This window comes from Chiloscyllium punctatum, unplaced genomic scaffold, assembly GCF_047496795.1.
Source record: "Chiloscyllium punctatum isolate Juve2018m unplaced genomic scaffold, sChiPun1.3 scaffold_496, whole genome shotgun sequence".
Taxonomy (NCBI): domain Eukaryota; kingdom Metazoa; phylum Chordata; class Chondrichthyes; order Orectolobiformes; family Hemiscylliidae; genus Chiloscyllium; species Chiloscyllium punctatum.
Genome location: NW_027310230.1, coordinates 49,556 through 69,123, shown reverse-complemented (window position 1 = coordinate 69,123; position 19,568 = coordinate 49,556).

Sequence of the window (19,568 nt, the reverse complement as noted above, 5' to 3'; positions counted from 1 at the left end):
CTCGAAGACGAGACCGTCGGCAGAACCGCCGGATCAAACCCGGCCGAGCTACCCGGGTTAGAAGCCTCAGAGTCGGGTTGAGCAGTCACATTCACCCCCATCCCCTTTTGAACCTCTTCCCACCGTTGGAAATGCACGAAAATCGGCCTGTACACGGGGGAGGCCCCCCTCTCGAAGACGAGACCGTCGGCAGACCCGACGGATCAAACCCGGCCGAGCTACACGGCTTACAAGTCTCGATGTCGGTATGAGCAGTCACGTCCACCCCCATTCCCTTTTGGACCACTTCCCACGGTACGAAATGCATGAAAATCGGCCTGTACACGGGGGAGGGAGCCGCCTCGAAGACGAGACCGTCGGCAGAACCGCCGGATCAAACCCGGCTGAGCTACCAGGCTCGGAAGCGCCAAAGTCGGTATGAGCAGTCACATTCACTCCCATCCCCTTTTGGGCCGCTTCCCACGGTTCGAAATGCACGAAAATCGGACTGAACACGGGGGAGGCTCCCCCCTCCAAAACGAGACCATCGGCAGAATCGACGGGTCAAACCCGGCCGAGCTACCCGGGTTAGAAGCCTCAGAGTCGGGTTGAGCAGTCACGTTCACTCCCATCCCCTTTTGGACCTCTTCCCACCGTTGGAAATGCACGAAAATCGGCCTGTACACGGGGGAGGGTCCGCCCTCGAAGGCGGGACCGTCGGCAGAACCGCCGGGTCAAACCCGGCTGAGCTACCCGGCTTACAAGTCTCAAAGCCGGGTTGAGCAGTCACGTCCACCCCCATTCCCTTTTGGACCACTTCCCACGGTTGGAAATGCACGAAAATCGGCCTGTACACGGGAGAGGCACCCGCCTCGAAGACGAGACCGTCGGCAGAACCGCCGGGTCAAACCCGGCTGAGCTACCCGGCTCGGAAGCGCCAAAGTCGGTATGAGCAGTCACGTTCACTCCCATCCCCTTTTGGACCGCTTCCCACGGTACGAAATGCATGAAAATCGGCCTGTACACGGGGGAGGCACCCGCCTCGAAGACGAGACCGTCGGCAGAACCGCCGGGTCAAACCCGGCTGAGCTACCCGGCTTACAAGTCTCAAAGTCGGGTTGAGCAGTCACATTCACTCCCATCGACTTTTGGGCAACTTCCCACGGTTCGAAATGCACAAAATTCGGCCTGAACACGGGGGACGCTCCCCCCTCGAAGGCGAGGCCGTCGGCAGAACCGCCGGGTCAAACCCGGCTGAGCTACCCGGCTTAAAAGTCTCAAAGTCGGTATGAGCAGTCACATTCACCCCCATTCCCTTTTGGACCACTTCCCACGGTTGGAAATGCATGAAAATCGGCCTGGACACGGGGGAGGCTCCCCCCTCGATGACGAGACCGTCGGCAGAACCGCCGGAACAAACCCGGCTGAGCTACCCGGCTTACAAGTCTCAAAGTCGGTATGAGCAGACACGTCCACCCCCATTCCCTTTTGGACCACTTCCCACCGTTGGAAATGCACGAAAATCGGCCTGTACACGGGGGAGGCACCGGCCTCGAAGACGAGACCGTCGGCAGAACCGCCGGATCAAACCCGGCCGAGCTACCCGGGTTAGAAGCCTCAGAGTCGGGTTGAGCAGTCACATTCACCCCCATCCCCTTTTGAACCTCTTCCCACCGTTGGAAATGCACGAAAATCGGCCTGTACACGGGGGAGGCCCCCCTCTCGAAGACGAGACCGTCGGCAGACCCGACGGATCAAACCCGGCCGAGCTACACGGCTTACAAGTCTCGATGTCGGTATGAGCAGTCACGTCCACCCCCATTCCCTTTTGGACCACTTCCCACGGTACGAAATGCATGAAAATCGGCCTGTACACGGGGGAGGGAGCCGCCTCGAAGACGAGACCGTCGGCAGAACCGCCGGATCAAACCCGGCTGAGCTACCAGGCTCGGAAGCGCCAAAGTCGGTATGAGCAGTCACATTCACTCCCATCCCCTTTTGGGCCGCTTCCCACGGTTCGAAATGCACGAAAATCGGACTGAACACGGGGGAGGCTCCCCCCTCCAAAACGAGACCATCGGCAGAATCGACGGGTCAAACCCGGCCGAGCTACCCGGGTTAGAAGCCTCAGAGTCGGGTTGAGCAGTCACGTTCACTCCCATCCCCTTTTGGACCTCTTCCCACCGTTGGAAATGCACGAAAATCGGCCTGTACACGGGGGAGGGTCCGCCCTCGAAGGCGGGACCGTCGGCAGAACCGCCGGGTCAAACCCGGCTGAGCTACCCGGCTTACAAGTCTCAAAGCCGGGTTGAGCAGTCACGTCCACCCCCATTCCCTTTTGGACCACTTCCCACGGTTGGAAATGCACGAAAATCGGCCTGTACACGGGAGAGGCACCCGCCTCGAAGACGAGACCGTCGGCAGAACCGCCGGGTCAAACCCGGCTGAGCTACCCGGCTCGGAAGCGCCAAAGTCGGTATGAGCAGTCACGTTCACTCCCATCCCCTTTTGGACCGCTTCCCACGGTACGAAATGCATGAAAATCGGCCTGTACACGGGGGAGGCACCCGCCTCGAAGACGAGACCGTCGGCAGAACCGCCGGGTCAAACCCGGCTGAGCTACCAGGCTCGGAAGCGCCAAAGTCGGTATGAGCAGTCACATTCACTCCCATCCCCTTTTGGGCCGCTTCCCACGGTTCGAAATGCACGAAAATCGGACTGAACACGGGGGAGGCTCCCCCCTCCAAAACGAGACCATCGGCAGAATCGACGGGTCAAACCCGGCCGAGCTACCCGGGTTAGAAGCCTCAGAGTCGGGTTGAGCAGTCACGTTCACTCCCATCCCCTTTTGGACCTCTTCCCACCGTTGGAAATGCACGAAAATCGGCCTGTACACGGGGGAGGGTCCGCCCTCGAAGGCGGGACCGTCGGCAGAACCGCCGGGTCAAACCCGGCTGAGCTACCCGGCTTACAAGTCTCAAAGCCGGGTTGAGCAGTCACGTCCACCCCCATTCCCTTTTGGACCACTTCCCACGGTTGGAAATGCACGAAAATCGGCCTGTACACGGGAGAGGCACCCGCCTCGAAGACGAGACCGTCGGCAGAACCGCCGGGTCAAACCCGGCTGAGCTACCCGGCTCGGAAGCGCCAAAGTCGGTATGAGCAGTCACGTTCACTCCCATCCCCTTTTGGACCGCTTCCCACGGTACGAAATGCATGAAAATCGGCCTGTACACGGGGGAGGCACCCGCCTCGAAGACGAGACCGTCGGCAGAACCGCCGGGTCAAACCCGGCTGAGCTACCCGGCTTACAAGTCTCAAAGTCGGGTTGAGCAGTCACATTCACTCCCATCGACTTTTGGGCAACTTCCCACGGTTCGAAATGCACAAAATTCGGCCTGAACACGGGGGACGCTCCCCCCTCGAAGGCGAGGCCGTCGGCAGAACCGCCGGGTCAAACCCGGCTGAGCTACCCGGCTTAAAAGTCTCAAAGTCGGTATGAGCAGTCACATTCACCCCCATTCCCTTTTGGACCACTTCCCACGGTTGGAAATGCATGAAAATCGGCCTGGACACGGGGGAGGCTCCCCCCTCGATGACGAGACCGTCGGCAGAACCGCCGGAACAAACCCGGCTGAGCTACCCGGCTTACAAGTCTCAAAGTCGGTATGAGCAGACACGTCCACCCCCATTCCCTTTTGGACCACTTCCCACCGTTGGAAATGCACGAAAATCGGCCTGTACACGGGGGAGGCACCGGCCTCGAAGACGAGACCGTCGGCAGAACCGCCGGATCAAACCCGGCCGAGCTACCCGGGTTAGAAGCCTCAGAGTCGGGTTGAGCAGTCACATTCACCCCCATCCCCTTTTGAACCTCTTCCCACCGTTGGAAATGCACGAAAATCGGCCTGTACACGGGGGAGGCCCCCCTCTCGAAGACGAGACCGTCGGCAGACCCGCCGGATCAAACCCGGCCGAGCTACACGGCTTACAAGTCTCGATGTCGGTATGAGCAGTCACGTCCACCCCCATTCCCTTTTGGACCACTTCCCACGGTACGAAATGCATGAAAATCGGCCTGTACACGGGGGAGGGAGCCGCCTCGAAGACGAGACCGTCGGCAGAACCGCCGGATCAAACCCGGCTGAGCTACCAGGCTCGGAAGCGCCAAAGTCGGTATGAGCAGTCACATTCACTCCCATCCCCTTTTGGGCCGCTTCCCACGGTTCGAAATGCACGAAAATCGGACTGAACACGGGGGAGGCTCCCCCCTCCAAAACGAGACCATCGGCAGAATCGACGGGTCAAACCCGGCCGAGCTACCCGGGTTAGAAGCCTCAGAGTCGGGTTGAGCAGTCACGTTCACTCCCATCCCCTTTTGGACCTCTTCCCACCGTTGGAAATGCACGAAAATCGGCCTGTACACGGGGGAGGGTCCGCCCTCGAAGGCGGGACCGTCGGCAGAACCGCCGGGTCAAACCCGGCTGAGCTACCCGGCTTACAAGTCTCAAAGCCGGGTTGAGCAGTCACGTCCACCCCCATTCCCTTTTGGACCACTTCCCACGGTTGGAAATGCACGAAAATCGGCCTGTACACGGGAGAGGCACCCGCCTCGAAGACGAGACCGTCGGCAGAACCGCCGGGTCAAACCCGGCTGAGCTACCCGGCTCGGAAGCGCCAAAGTCGGTATGAGCAGTCACGTTCACTCCCATCCCCTTTTGGACCGCTTCCCACGGTACGAAATGCATGAAAATCGGCCTGTACACGGGGGAGGCACCCGCCTCGAAGACGAGACCGTCGGCAGAACCGCCGGGTCAAACCCGGCTGAGCTACCCGGCTTACAAGTCTCAAAGTCGGGTTGAGCAGTCACATTCACTCCCATCGACTTTTGGGCAACTTCCCACGGTTCGAAATGCACAAAATTCGGCCTGAACACGGGGGACGCTCCCCCCTCGAAGGCGAGGCCGTCGGCAGAACCGCCGGGTCAAACCCGGCTGAGCTACCCGGCTTAAAAGTCTCAAAGTCGGTATGAGCAGTCACATTCACCCCCATTCCCTTTTGGACCACTTCCCACGGTTGGAAATGCATGAAAATCGGCCTGGACACGGGGGAGGCTCCCCCCTCGATGACGAGACCGTCGGCAGAACCGCCGGAACAAACCCGGCTGAGCTACCCGGCTTACAAGTCTCAAAGTCGGTATGAGCAGACACGTCCACCCCCATTCCCTTTTGGACCACTTCCCACCGTTGGAAATGCACGAAAATCGGCCTGTACACGGGGGAGGCACCGGCCTCGAAGACGAGACCGTCGGCAGAACCGCCGGATCAAACCCGGCCGAGCTACCCGGGTTAGAAGCCTCAGAGTCGGGTTGAGCAGTCACATTCACCCCCATCCCCTTTTGAACCTCTTCCCACCGTTGGAAATGCACGAAAATCGGCCTGTACACGGGGGAGGCCCCCCTCTCGAAGACGAGACCGTCGGCAGACCCGCCGGATCAAACCCGGCCGAGCTACACGGCTTACAAGTCTCGATGTCGGTATGAGCAGTCACGTCCACCCCCATTCCCTTTTGGACCACTTCCCACGGTACGAAATGCATGAAAATCGGCCTGTACACGGGGGAGGGAGCCGCCTCGAAGACGAGACCGTCGGCAGAACCGCCGGATCAAACCCGGCTGAGCTACCAGGCTCGGAAGCGCCAAAGTCGGTATGAGCAGTCACATTCACTCCCATCCCCTTTTGGGCCGCTTCCCACGGTTCGAAATGCACGAAAATCGGACTGAACACGGGGGAGGCTCCCCCCTCCAAAACGAGACCATCGGCAGAATCGACGGGTCAAACCCGGCCGAGCTACCCGGGTTAGAAGCCTCAGAGTCGGGTTGAGCAGTCACGTTCACTCCCATCCCCTTTTGGACCTCTTCCCACCGTTGGAAATGCACGAAAATCGGCCTGTACACGGGGGAGGGTCCGCCCTCGAAGGCGGGACCGTCGGCAGAACCGCCGGGTCAAACCCGGCTGAGCTACCCGGCTTACAAGTCTCAAAGCCGGGTTGAGCAGTCACGTCCACCCCCATTCCCTTTTGGACCACTTCCCACGGTTGGAAATGCACGAAAATCGGCCTGTACACGGGAGAGGCACCCGCCTCGAAGACGAGACCGTCGGCAGAACCGCCGGGTCAAACCCGGCTGAGCTACCCGGCTCGGAAGCGCCAAAGTCGGTATGAGCAGTCACGTTCACTCCCATCCCCTTTTGGACCGCTTCCCACGGTACGAAATGCATGAAAATCGGCCTGTACACGGGGGAGGCACCCGCCTCGAAGACGAGACCGTCGGCAGAACCGCCGGGTCAAACCCGGCTGAGCTACCCGGCTTACAAGTCTCAAAGTCGGGTTGAGCAGTCACATTCACTCCCATCGACTTTTGGGCAACTTCCCACGGTTCGAAATGCACAAAATTCGGCCTGAACACGGGGGACGCTCCCCCCTCGAAGGCGAGGCCGTCGGCAGAACCGCCGGGTCAAACCCGGCTGAGCTACCCGGCTTAAAAGTCTCAAAGTCGGTATGAGCAGTCACATTCACCCCCATTCCCTTTTGGACCACTTCCCACGGTTGGAAATGCATGAAAATCGGCCTGGACACGGGGGAGGCTCCCCCCTCGATGACGAGACCGTCGGCAGAACCGCCGGAACAAACCCGGCTGAGCTACCCGGCTTACAAGTCTCAAAGTCGGTATGAGCAGACACGTCCACCCCCATTCCCTTTTGGACCACTTCCCACCGTTGGAAATGCACGAAAATCGGCCTGTACACGGGGGAGGCACCGGCCTCGAAGACGAGACCGTCGGCAGAACCGCCGGATCAAACCCGGCCGAGCTACCCGGGTTAGAAGCCTCAGAGTCGGGTTGAGCAGTCACATTCACCCCCATCCCCTTTTGAACCTCTTCCCACCGTTGGAAATGCACGAAAATCGGCCTGTACACGGGGGAGGCCCCCCTCTCGAAGACGAGACCGTCGGCAGACCCGCCGGATCAAACCCGGCCGAGCTACACGGCTTACAAGTCTCGATGTCGGTATGAGCAGTCACGTCCACCCCCATTCCCTTTTGGACCACTTCCCACGGTACGAAATGCATGAAAATCGGCCTGTACACGGGGGAGGGAGCCGCCTCGAAGACGAGACCGTCGGCAGAACCGCCGGATCAAACCCGGCTGAGCTACCAGGCTCGGAAGCGCCAAAGTCGGTATGAGCAGTCACATTCACTCCCATCCCCTTTTGGGCCGCTTCCCACGGTTCGAAATGCACGAAAATCGGACTGAACACGGGGGAGGCTCCCCCCTCCAAAACGAGACCATCGGCAGAATCGACGGGTCAAACCCGGCCGAGCTACCCGGGTTAGAAGCCTCAGAGTCGGGTTGAGCAGTCACGTTCACTCCCATCCCCTTTTGGACCTCTTCCCACCGTTGGAAATGCACGAAAATCGGCCTGTACACGGGGGAGGGTCCGCCCTCGAAGGCGGGACCGTCGGCAGAACCGCCGGGTCAAACCCGGCTGAGCTACCCGGCTTACAAGTCTCAAAGCCGGGTTGAGCAGTCACGTCCACCCCCATTCCCTTTTGGACCACTTCCCACGGTTGGAAATGCACGAAAATCGGCCTGTACACGGGAGAGGCACCCGCCTCGAAGACGAGACCGTCGGCAGAACCGCCGGGTCAAACCCGGCTGAGCTACCCGGCTCGGAAGCGCCAAAGTCGGTATGAGCAGTCACGTTCACTCCCATCCCCTTTTGGACCGCTTCCCACGGTACGAAATGCATGAAAATCGGCCTGTACACGGGGGAGGCACCCGCCTCGAAGACGAGACCGTCGGCAGAACCGCCGGGTCAAACCCGGCTGAGCTACCCGGCTTACAAGTCTCAAAGTCGGGTTGAGCAGTCACATTCACTCCCATCGACTTTTGGGCAACTTCCCACGGTTCGAAATGCACAAAATTCGGCCTGAACACGGGGGACGCTCCCCCCTCGAAGGCGAGGCCGTCGGCAGAACCGCCGGGTCAAACCCGGCTGAGCTACCCGGCTTAAAAGTCTCAAAGTCGGTATGAGCAGTCACATTCACCCCCATTCCCTTTTGGACCACTTCCCACGGTTGGAAATGCATGAAAATCGGCCTGGACACGGGGGAGGCTCCCCCCTCGATGACGAGACCGTCGGCAGAACCGCCGGAACAAACCCGGCTGAGCTACCCGGCTTACAAGTCTCAAAGTCGGTATGAGCAGACACGTCCACCCCCATTCCCTTTTGGACCACTTCCCACCGTTGGAAATGCACGAAAATCGGCCTGTACACGGGGGAGGCACCGGCCTCGAAGACGAGACCGTCGGCAGAACCGCCGGATCAAACCCGGCCGAGCTACCCGGGTTAGAAGCCTCAGAGTCGGGTTGAGCAGTCACATTCACCCCCATCCCCTTTTGAACCTCTTCCCACCGTTGGAAATGCACGAAAATCGGCCTGTACACGGGGGAGGCCCCCCTCTCGAAGACGAGACCGTCGGCAGACCCGACGGATCAAACCCGGCCGAGCTACACGGCTTACAAGTCTCGATGTCGGTATGAGCAGTCACGTCCACCCCCATTCCCTTTTGGACCACTTCCCACGGTACGAAATGCATGAAAATCGGCCTGTACACGGGGGAGGGAGCCGCCTCGAAGACGAGACCGTCGGCAGAACCGCCGGATCAAACCCGGCTGAGCTACCAGGCTCGGAAGCGCCAAAGTCGGTATGAGCAGTCACATTCACTCCCATCCCCTTTTGGGCCGCTTCCCACGGTTCGAAATGCACGAAAATCGGACTGAACACGGGGGAGGCTCCCCCCTCCAAAACGAGACCATCGGCAGAATCGACGGGTCAAACCCGGCCGAGCTACCCGGGTTAGAAGCCTCAGAGTCGGGTTGAGCAGTCACGTTCACTCCCATCCCCTTTTGGACCTCTTCCCACCGTTGGAAATGCACGAAAATCGGCCTGTACACGGGGGAGGGTCCGCCCTCGAAGGCGGGACCGTCGGCAGAACCGCCGGGTCAAACCCGGCTGAGCTACCCGGCTTACAAGTCTCAAAGCCGGGTTGAGCAGTCACGTCCACCCCCATTCCCTTTTGGACCACTTCCCACGGTTGGAAATGCACGAAAATCGGCCTGTACACGGGAGAGGCACCCGCCTCGAAGACGAGACCGTCGGCAGAACCGCCGGGTCAAACCCGGCTGAGCTACCCGGCTCGGAAGCGCCAAAGTCGGTATGAGCAGTCACGTTCACTCCCATCCCCTTTTGGACCGCTTCCCACGGTACGAAATGCATGAAAATCGGCCTGTACACGGGGGAGGCACCCGCCTCGAAGACGAGACCGTCGGCAGAACCGCCGGGTCAAACCCGGCTGAGCTACCAGGCTCGGAAGCGCCAAAGTCGGTATGAGCAGTCACATTCACTCCCATCCCCTTTTGGGCCGCTTCCCACGGTTCGAAATGCACGAAAATCGGACTGAACACGGGGGAGGCTCCCCCCTCCAAAACGAGACCATCGGCAGAATCGACGGGTCAAACCCGGCCGAGCTACCCGGGTTAGAAGCCTCAGAGTCGGGTTGAGCAGTCACGTTCACTCCCATCCCCTTTTGGACCTCTTCCCACCGTTGGAAATGCACGAAAATCGGCCTGTACACGGGGGAGGGTCCGCCCTCGAAGGCGGGACCGTCGGCAGAACCGCCGGGTCAAACCCGGCTGAGCTACCCGGCTTACAAGTCTCAAAGCCGGGTTGAGCAGTCACGTCCACCCCCATTCCCTTTTGGACCACTTCCCACGGTTGGAAATGCACGAAAATCGGCCTGTACACGGGAGAGGCACCCGCCTCGAAGACGAGACCGTCGGCAGAACCGCCGGGTCAAACCCGGCTGAGCTACCCGGCTCGGAAGCGCCAAAGTCGGTATGAGCAGTCACGTTCACTCCCATCCCCTTTTGGACCGCTTCCCACGGTACGAAATGCATGAAAATCGGCCTGTACACGGGGGAGGCACCCGCCTCGAAGACGAGACCGTCGGCAGAACCGCCGGGTCAAACCCGGCTGAGCTACCCGGCTTACAAGTCTCAAAGTCGGGTTGAGCAGTCACATTCACTCCCATCGACTTTTGGGCAACTTCCCACGGTTCGAAATGCACAAAATTCGGCCTGAACACGGGGGACGCTCCCCCCTCGAAGGCGAGGCCGTCGGCAGAACCGCCGGGTCAAACCCGGCTGAGCTACCCGGCTTAAAAGTCTCAAAGTCGGTATGAGCAGTCACATTCACCCCCATTCCCTTTTGGACCACTTCCCACCGTTGGAAATGCACGAAAATCGGCCTGTACACGGGGGAGGCACCGGCCTCGAAGACGAGACCGTCGGCAGAACCGCCGGATCAAACCCGGCCGAGCTACCCGGGTTAGAAGCCTCAGAGTCGGGTTGAGCAGTCACATTCACCCCCATCCCCTTTTGAACCTCTTCCCACCGTTGGAAATGCACGAAAATCGGCCTGTACACGGGGGAGGCCCCCCTCTCGAAGACGAGACCGTCGGCAGACCCGCCGGATCAAACCCGGCCGAGCTACACGGCTTACAAGTCTCGATGTCGGTATGAGCAGTCACGTCCACCCCCATTCCCTTTTGGACCACTTCCCACGGTACGAAATGCATGAAAATCGGCCTGTACACGGGGGAGGGAGCCGCCTCGAAGACGAGACCGTCGGCAGAACCGCCGGATCAAACCCGGCTGAGCTACCAGGCTCGGAAGCGCCAAAGTCGGTATGAGCAGTCACATTCACTCCCATCCCCTTTTGGGCCGCTTCCCACGGTTCGAAATGCACGAAAATCGGACTGAACACGGGGGAGGCTCCCCCCTCCAAAACGAGACCATCGGCAGAATCGACGGGTCAAACCCGGCCGAGCTACCCGGGTTAGAAGCCTCAGAGTCGGGTTGAGCAGTCACGTTCACTCCCATCCCCTTTTGGACCTCTTCCCACCGTTGGAAATGCACGAAAATCGGCCTGTACACGGGGGAGGGTCCGCCCTCGAAGGCGGGACCGTCGGCAGAACCGCCGGGTCAAACCCGGCTGAGCTACCCGGCTTACAAGTCTCAAAGCCGGGTTGAGCAGTCACGTCCACCCCCATTCCCTTTTGGACCACTTCCCACGGTTGGAAATGCACGAAAATCGGCCTGTACACGGGAGAGGCACCCGCCTCGAAGACGAGACCGTCGGCAGAACCGCCGGGTCAAACCCGGCTGAGCTACCCGGCTCGGAAGCGCCAAAGTCGGTATGAGCAGTCACGTTCACTCCCATCCCCTTTTGGACCGCTTCCCACGGTACGAAATGCATGAAAATCGGCCTGTACACGGGGGAGGCACCCGCCTCGAAGACGAGACCGTCGGCAGAACCGCCGGGTCAAACCCGGCTGAGCTACCCGGCTTACAAGTCTCAAAGTCGGGTTGAGCAGTCACATTCACTCCCATCGACTTTTGGGCAACTTCCCACGGTTCGAAATGCACAAAATTCGGCCTGAACACGGGGGACGCTCCCCCCTCGAAGGCGAGGCCGTCGGCAGAACCGCCGGGTCAAACCCGGCTGAGCTACCCGGCTTAAAAGTCTCAAAGTCGGTATGAGCAGTCACATTCACCCCCATTCCCTTTTGGACCACTTCCCACGGTTGGAAATGCATGAAAATCGGCCTGGACACGGGGGAGGCTCCCCCCTCGATGACGAGACCGTCGGCAGAACCGCCGGAACAAACCCGGCTGAGCTACCCGGCTTACAAGTCTCAAAGTCGGTATGAGCAGACACGTCCACCCCCATTCCCTTTTGGACCACTTCCCACCGTTGGAAATGCACGAAAATCGGCCTGTACACGGGGGAGGCACCGGCCTCGAAGACGAGACCGTCGGCAGAACCGCCGGATCAAACCCGGCCGAGCTACCCGGCTTACAAGTCTCAAAGTCGGTATGAGCAGACACGTCCACCCCCATTCCCTTTTGGACCACTTCCCACCGTTGGAAATGCACGAAAATCGGCCTGTACACGGGGGAGGCACCGGCCTCGAAGACGAGACCGTCGGCAGAACCGCCGGATCAAACCCGGCCGAGCTACCCGGGTTAGAAGCCTCAGAGTCGGGTTGAGCAGTCACATTCACCCCCATCCCCTTTTGAACCTCTTCCCACCGTTGGAAATGCACGAAAATCGGCCTGTACACGGGGGAGGCCCCCCTCTCGAAGACGAGACCGTCGGCAGACCCGCCGGATCAAACCCGGCCGAGCTACACGGCTTACAAGTCTCGATGTCGGTATGAGCAGTCACGTCCACCCCCATTCCCTTTTGGACCACTTCCCACGGTACGAAATGCATGAAAATCGGCCTGTACACGGGGGAGGGAGCCGCCTCGAAGACGAGACCGTCGGCAGAACCGCCGGATCAAACCCGGCTGAGCTACCAGGCTCGGAAGCGCCAAAGTCGGTATGAGCAGTCACATTCACTCCCATCCCCTTTTGGGCCGCTTCCCACGGTTCGAAATGCACGAAAATCGGACTGAACACGGGGGAGGCTCCCCCCTCCAAAACGAGACCATCGGCAGAATCGACGGGTCAAACCCGGCCGAGCTACCCGGGTTAGAAGCCTCAGAGTCGGGTTGAGCAGTCACGTTCACTCCCATCCCCTTTTGGACCTCTTCCCACCGTTGGAAATGCACGAAAATCGGCCTGTACACGGGGGAGGGTCCGCCCTCGAAGGCGGGACCGTCGGCAGAACCGCCGGGTCAAACCCGGCTGAGCTACCCGGCTTACAAGTCTCAAAGCCGGGTTGAGCAGTCACGTCCACCCCCATTCCCTTTTGGACCACTTCCCACGGTTGGAAATGCACGAAAATCGGCCTGTACACGGGAGAGGCACCCGCCTCGAAGACGAGACCGTCGGCAGAACCGCCGGGTCAAACCCGGCTGAGCTACCCGGCTCGGAAGCGCCAAAGTCGGTATGAGCAGTCACGTTCACTCCCATCCCCTTTTGGACCGCTTCCCACGGTACGAAATGCATGAAAATCGGCCTGTACACGGGGGAGGCACCCGCCTCGAAGACGAGACCGTCGGCAGAACCGCCGGGTCAAACCCGGCTGAGCTACCCGGCTTACAAGTCTCAAAGTCGGGTTGAGCAGTCACATTCACTCCCATCGACTTTTGGGCAACTTCCCACGGTTCGAAATGCACAAAATTCGGCCTGAACACGGGGGACGCTCCCCCCTCGAAGGCGAGGCCGTCGGCAGAACCGCCGGGTCAAACCCGGCTGAGCTACCCGGCTTAAAAGTCTCAAAGTCGGTATGAGCAGTCACATTCACCCCCATTCCCTTTTGGACCACTTCCCACGGTTGGAAATGCATGAAAATCGGCCTGGACACGGGGGAGGCTCCCCCCTCGATGACGAGACCGTCGGCAGAACCGCCGGAACAAACCCGGCTGAGCTACCCGGCTTACAAGTCTCAAAGTCGGTATGAGCAGACACGTCCACCCCCATTCCCTTTTGGACCACTTCCCACCGTTGGAAATGCACGAAAATCGGCCTGTACACGGGGGAGGCACCGGCCTCGAAGACGAGACCGTCGGCAGAACCGCCGGATCAAACCCGGCCGAGCTACCCGGGTTAGAAGCCTCAGAGTCGGGTTGAGCAGTCACATTCACCCCCATCCCCTTTTGAACCTCTTCCCACCGTTGGAAATGCACGAAAATCGGCCTGTACACGGGGGAGGCCCCCCTCTCGAAGACGAGACCGTCGGCAGACCCGCCGGATCAAACCCGGCCGAGCTACACGGCTTACAAGTCTCGATGTCGGTATGAGCAGTCACGTCCACCCCCATTCCCTTTTGGACCACTTCCCACGGTACGAAATGCATGAAAATCGGCCTGTACACGGGGGAGGGAGCCGCCTCGAAGACGAGACCGTCGGCAGAACCGCCGGATCAAACCCGGCTGAGCTACCAGGCTCGGAAGCGCCAAAGTCGGTATGAGCAGTCACATTCACTCCCATCCCCTTTTGGGCCGCTTCCCACGGTTCGAAATGCACGAAAATCGGACTGAACACGGGGGAGGCTCCCCCCTCCAAAACGAGACCATCGGCAGAATCGACGGGTCAAACCCGGCCGAGCTACCCGGGTTAGAAGCCTCAGAGTCGGGTTGAGCAGTCACGTTCACTCCCATCCCCTTTTGGACCTCTTCCCACCGTTGGAAATGCACGAAAATCGGCCTGTACACGGGGGAGGGTCCGCCCTCGAAGGCGGGACCGTCGGCAGAACCGCCGGGTCAAACCCGGCTGAGCTACCCGGCTTACAAGTCTCAAAGCCGGGTTGAGCAGTCACGTCCACCCCCATTCCCTTTTGGACCACTTCCCACGGTTGGAAATGCACGAAAATCGGCCTGTACACGGGAGAGGCACCCGCCTCGAAGACGAGACCGTCGGCAGAACCGCCGGGTCAAACCCGGCTGAGCTACCCGGCTCGGAAGCGCCAAAGTCGGTATGAGCAGTCACGTTCACTCCCATCCCCTTTTGGACCGCTTCCCACGGTACGAAATGCATGAAAATCGGCCTGTACACGGGGGAGGCACCCGCCTCGAAGACGAGACCGTCGGCAGAACCGCCGGGTCAAACCCGGCTGAGCTACCCGGCTTACAAGTCTCAAAGTCGGGTTGAGCAGTCACATTCACTCCCATCGACTTTTGGGCAACTTCCCACGGTTCGAAATGCACAAAATTCGGCCTGAACACGGGGGACGCTCCCCCCTCGAAGGCGAGGCCGTCGGCAGAACCGCCGGGTCAAACCCGGCTGAGCTACCCGGCTTAAAAGTCTCAAAGTCGGTATGAGCAGTCACATTCACCCCCATTCCCTTTTGGACCACTTCCCACGGTTGGAAATGCATGAAAATCGGCCTGGACACGGGGGAGGCTCCCCCCTCGATGACGAGACCGTCGGCAGAACCGCCGGAACAAACCCGGCTGAGCTACCCGGCTTACAAGTCTCAAAGTCGGTATGAGCAGACACGTCCACCCCCATTCCCTTTTGGACCACTTCCCACCGTTGGAAATGCACGAAAATCGGCCTGTACACGGGGGAGGCACCGGCCTCGAAGACGAGACCGTCGGCAGAACCGCCGGATCAAACCCGGCCGAGCTACCCGGGTTAGAAGCCTCAGAGTCGGGTTGAGCAGTCACATTCACCCCCATCCCCTTTTGAACCTCTTCCCACCGTTGGAAATGCACGAAAATCGGCCTGTACACGGGGGAGGCCCCCCTCTCGAAGACGAGACCGTCGGCAGACCCGCCGGATCAAACCCGGCCGAGCTACACGGCTTACAAGTCTCGATGTCGGTATGAGCAGTCACGTCCACCCCCATTCCCTTTTGGACCACTTCCCACGGTACGAAATGCATGAAAATCGGCCTGTACACGGGGGAGGGAGCCGCCTCGAAGACGAGACCGTCGGCAGAACCGCCGGATCAAACCCGGCTGAGCTACCAGGCTCGGAAGCGCCAAAGTCGGTATGAGCAGTCACATTCACTCCCATCCCCTTTTGGGCCGCTTCCCACGGTTCGAAATGCACGAAAATCGGACTGAACACGGGGGAGGCTCCCCCCTCCAAAACGAGACCATCGGCAGAATCGACGGGTCAAACCCGGCCGAGCTACCCGGGTTAGAAGCCTCAGAGTCGGGTTGAGCAGTCACGTTCACTCCCATCCCCTTTTGGACCTCTTCCCACCGTTGGAAATGCACGAAAATCGGCCTGTACACGGGGGAGGGTCCGCCCTCGAAGGCGGGACCGTCGGCAGAACCGCCGGGTCAAACCCGGCTGAGCTACCCGGCTTACAAGTCTCAAAGCCGGGTTGAGCAGTCACGTCCACCCCCATTCCCTTTTGGACCACTTCCCACGGTTGGAAATGCACGAAAATCGGCCTGTACACGGGAGAGGCACCCGCCTCGAAGACGAGACCGTCGGCAGAACCGCCGGGTCAAACCCGGCTGAGCTACCCGGCTCGGAAGCGCCAAAGTCGGTATGAGCAGTCACGTTCACTCCCATCCCCTTTTGGACCGCTTCCCACGGTACGAAATGCATGAAAATCGGCCTGTACACGGGGGAGGCACCCGCCTCGAAGACGAGACCGTCGGCAGAACCGCCGGGTCAAACCCGGCTGAGCTACCCGGCTTACAAGTCTCAAAGTCGGGTTGAGCAGTCACATTCACTCCCATCGACTTTTGGGCAACTTCCCACGGTTCGAAATGCACAAAATTCGGCCTGAACACGGGGGACGCTCCCCCCTCGAAGGCGAGGCCGTCGGCAGAACCGCCGGGTCAAACCCGGCTGAGCTACCCGGCTTAAAAGTCTCAAAGTCGGTATGAGCAGTCACATTCACCCCCATTCCCTTTTGGACCACTTCCCACGGTTGGAAATGCATGAAAATCGGCCTGGACACGGGGGAGGCTCCCCCCTCGATGACGAGACCGTCGGCAGAACCGCCGGAACAAACCCGGCTGAGCTACCCGGCTTACAAGTCTCAAAGTCGGTATGAGCAGACACGTCCACCCCCATTCCCTTTTGGACCACTTCCCACCGTTGGAAATGCACGAAAATCGGCCTGTACACGGGGGAGGCACCGGCCTCGAAGACGAGACCGTCGGCAGAACCGCCGGATCAAACCCGGCCGAGCTACCCGGGTTAGAAGCCTCAGAGTCGGGTTGAGCAGTCACATTCACCCCCATCCCCTTTTGAACCTCTTCCCACCGTTGGAAATGCACGAAAATCGGCCTGTACACGGGGGAGGCCCCCCTCTCGAAGACGAGACCGTCGGCAGACCCGACGGATCAAACCCGGCCGAGCTACACGGCTTACAAGTCTCGATGTCGGTATGAGCAGTCACGTCCACCCCCATTCCCTTTTGGACCACTTCCCACGGTACGAAATGCATGAAAATCGGCCTGTACACGGGGGAGGGAGCCGCCTCGAAGACGAGACCGTCGGCAGAACCGCCGGATCAAACCCGGCTGAGCTACCAGGCTCGGAAGCGCCAAAGTCGGTATGAGCAGTCACATTCACTCCCATCCCCTTTTGGGCCGCTTCCCACGGTTCGAAATGCACGAAAATCGGACTGAACACGGGGGAGGCTCCCCCCTCCAAAACGAGACCATCGGCAGAATCGACGGGTCAAACCCGGCCGAGCTACCCGGGTTAGAAGCCTCAGAGTCGGGTTGAGCAGTCACGTTCACTCCCATCCCCTTTTGGACCTCTTCCCACCGTTGGAAATGCACGAAAATCGGCCTGTACACGGGGGAGGGTCCGCCCTCGAAGGCGGGACCGTCGGCAGAACCGCCGGGTCAAACCCGGCTGAGCTACCCGGCTTACAAGTCTCAAAGCCGGGTTGAGCAGTCACGTCCACCCCCATTCCCTTTTGGACCACTTCCCACGGTTGGAAATGCACGAAAATCGGCCTGTACACGGGAGAGGCACCCGCCTCGAAGACGAGACCGTCGGCAGAACCGCCGGGTCAAACCCGGCTGAGCTACCCGGCTCGGAAGCGCCAAAGTCGGTATGAGCAGTCACGTTCACTCCCATCCCCTTTTGGACCGCTTCCCACGGTACGAAATGCATGAAAATCGGCCTGTACACGGGGGAGGCACCCGCCTCGAAGACGAGACCGTCGGCAGAACCGCCGGGTCAAACCCGGCTGAGCTACCCGGCTTACAAGTCTCAAAGTCGGGTTGAGCAGTCACATTCACTCCCATCGACTTTTGGGCAACTTCCCACGGTTCGAAATGCACAAAATTCGGCCTGAACACGGGGGACGCTCCCCCCTCGAAGGCGAGGCCGTCGGCAGAACCGCCGGGTCAAACCCGGCTGAGCTACCCGGCTTAAAAGTCTCAAAGTCGGTATGAGCAGTCACATTCACCCCCATTCCCTTTTGGACCACTTCCCACGGTTGGAAATGCATGAAAATCGGCCTGGACACGGGGGAGGCTCCCCCCTCGATGACGAGACCGTCGGCAGAACCGCCGGAACAAACCCGGCTGAGCTACCCGGCTTACAAGTCTCAAAGTCGGTATGAGCAGACACGTCCACCCCCATTCCCTTTTGGACCACTTCCCACCGTTGGAAATGCACGAAAATCGGCCTGTACACGGGGGAGGCACCGGCCTCGAAGACGAGACCGTCGGCAGAACCGCCGGATCAAACCCGGCCGAGCTACCCGGGTTAGAAGCCTCAGAGTCGGGTTGAGCAGTCACATTCACCCCCATCCCCTTTTGAACCTCTTCCCACCGTTGGAAATGCACGAAAATCGGCCTGTACACGGGGGAGGCCCCCCTCTCGAAGACGAGACCGTCGGCAGACCCGACGGATCAAACCCGGCCGAGCTACACGGCTTACAAGTCTCGATGTCGGTATGAGCAGTCACGTCCACCCCCATTCCCTTTTGGACCACTTCCCACGGTACGAAATGCATGAAAATCGGCCTGTACACGGGGGAGGGAGCCGCCTCGAAGACGAGACCGTCGGCAGAACCGCCGGATCAAACCCGGCTGAGCTACCAGGCTCGGAAGCGCCAAAGTCGGTATGAGCAGTCACATTCACTCCCATCCCCTTTTGGGCCGCTTCCCACGGTTCGAAATGCACGAAAATCGGACTGAACACGGGGGAGGCTCCCCCCTCCAAAACGAGACCATCGGCAGAATCGACGGGTCAAACCCGGCCGAGCTACCCGGGTTAGAAGCCTCAGAGTCGGGTTGAGCAGTCACGTTCACTCCCATCCCCTTTTGGACCTCTTCCCACCGTTGGAAATGCACGAAAATCGGCCTGTACACGGGGGAGGGTCCGCCCTCGAAGGCGGGACCGTCGGCAGAACCGCCGGGTCAAACCCGGCTGAGCTACCCGGCTTACAAGTCTCAAAGCCGGGTTGAGCAGTCACGTCCACCCCCATTCCCTTTTGGACCACTTCCCACGGTTGGAAATGCACGAAAATCGGCCTGTACACGGGAGAGGCACCCGCCTCGAAGACGAGACCGTCGGCAGAACCGCCGGGTCAAACCCGGCTGAGCTACCCGGCTCGGAAGCGCCAAAGTCGGTATGAGCAGTCACGTTCACTCCCATCCCCTTTTGGACCGCTTCCCACGGTACGAAATGCATGAAAATCGGCCTGTACACGGGGGAGGCACCCGCCTCGAAGACGAGACCGTCGGCAGAACCGCCGGGTCAAACCCGGCTGAGCTACCAGGCTCGGAAGCGCCAAAGTCGGTATGAGCAGTCACATTCACTCCCATCCCCTTTTGGGCCGCTTCCCACGGTTCGAAATGCACGAAAATCGGACTGAACACGGGGGAGGCTCCCCCCTCCAAAACGAGACCATCGGCAGAATCGACGGGTCAAACCCGGCCGAGCTACCCGGGTTAGAAGCCTCAGAGTCGGGTTGAGCAGTCACGTTCACTCCCATCCCCTTTTGGACCTCTTCCCACCGTTGGAAATGCACGAAAATCGGCCTGTACACGGGGGAGGGTCCGCCCTCGAAGGCGGGACCGTC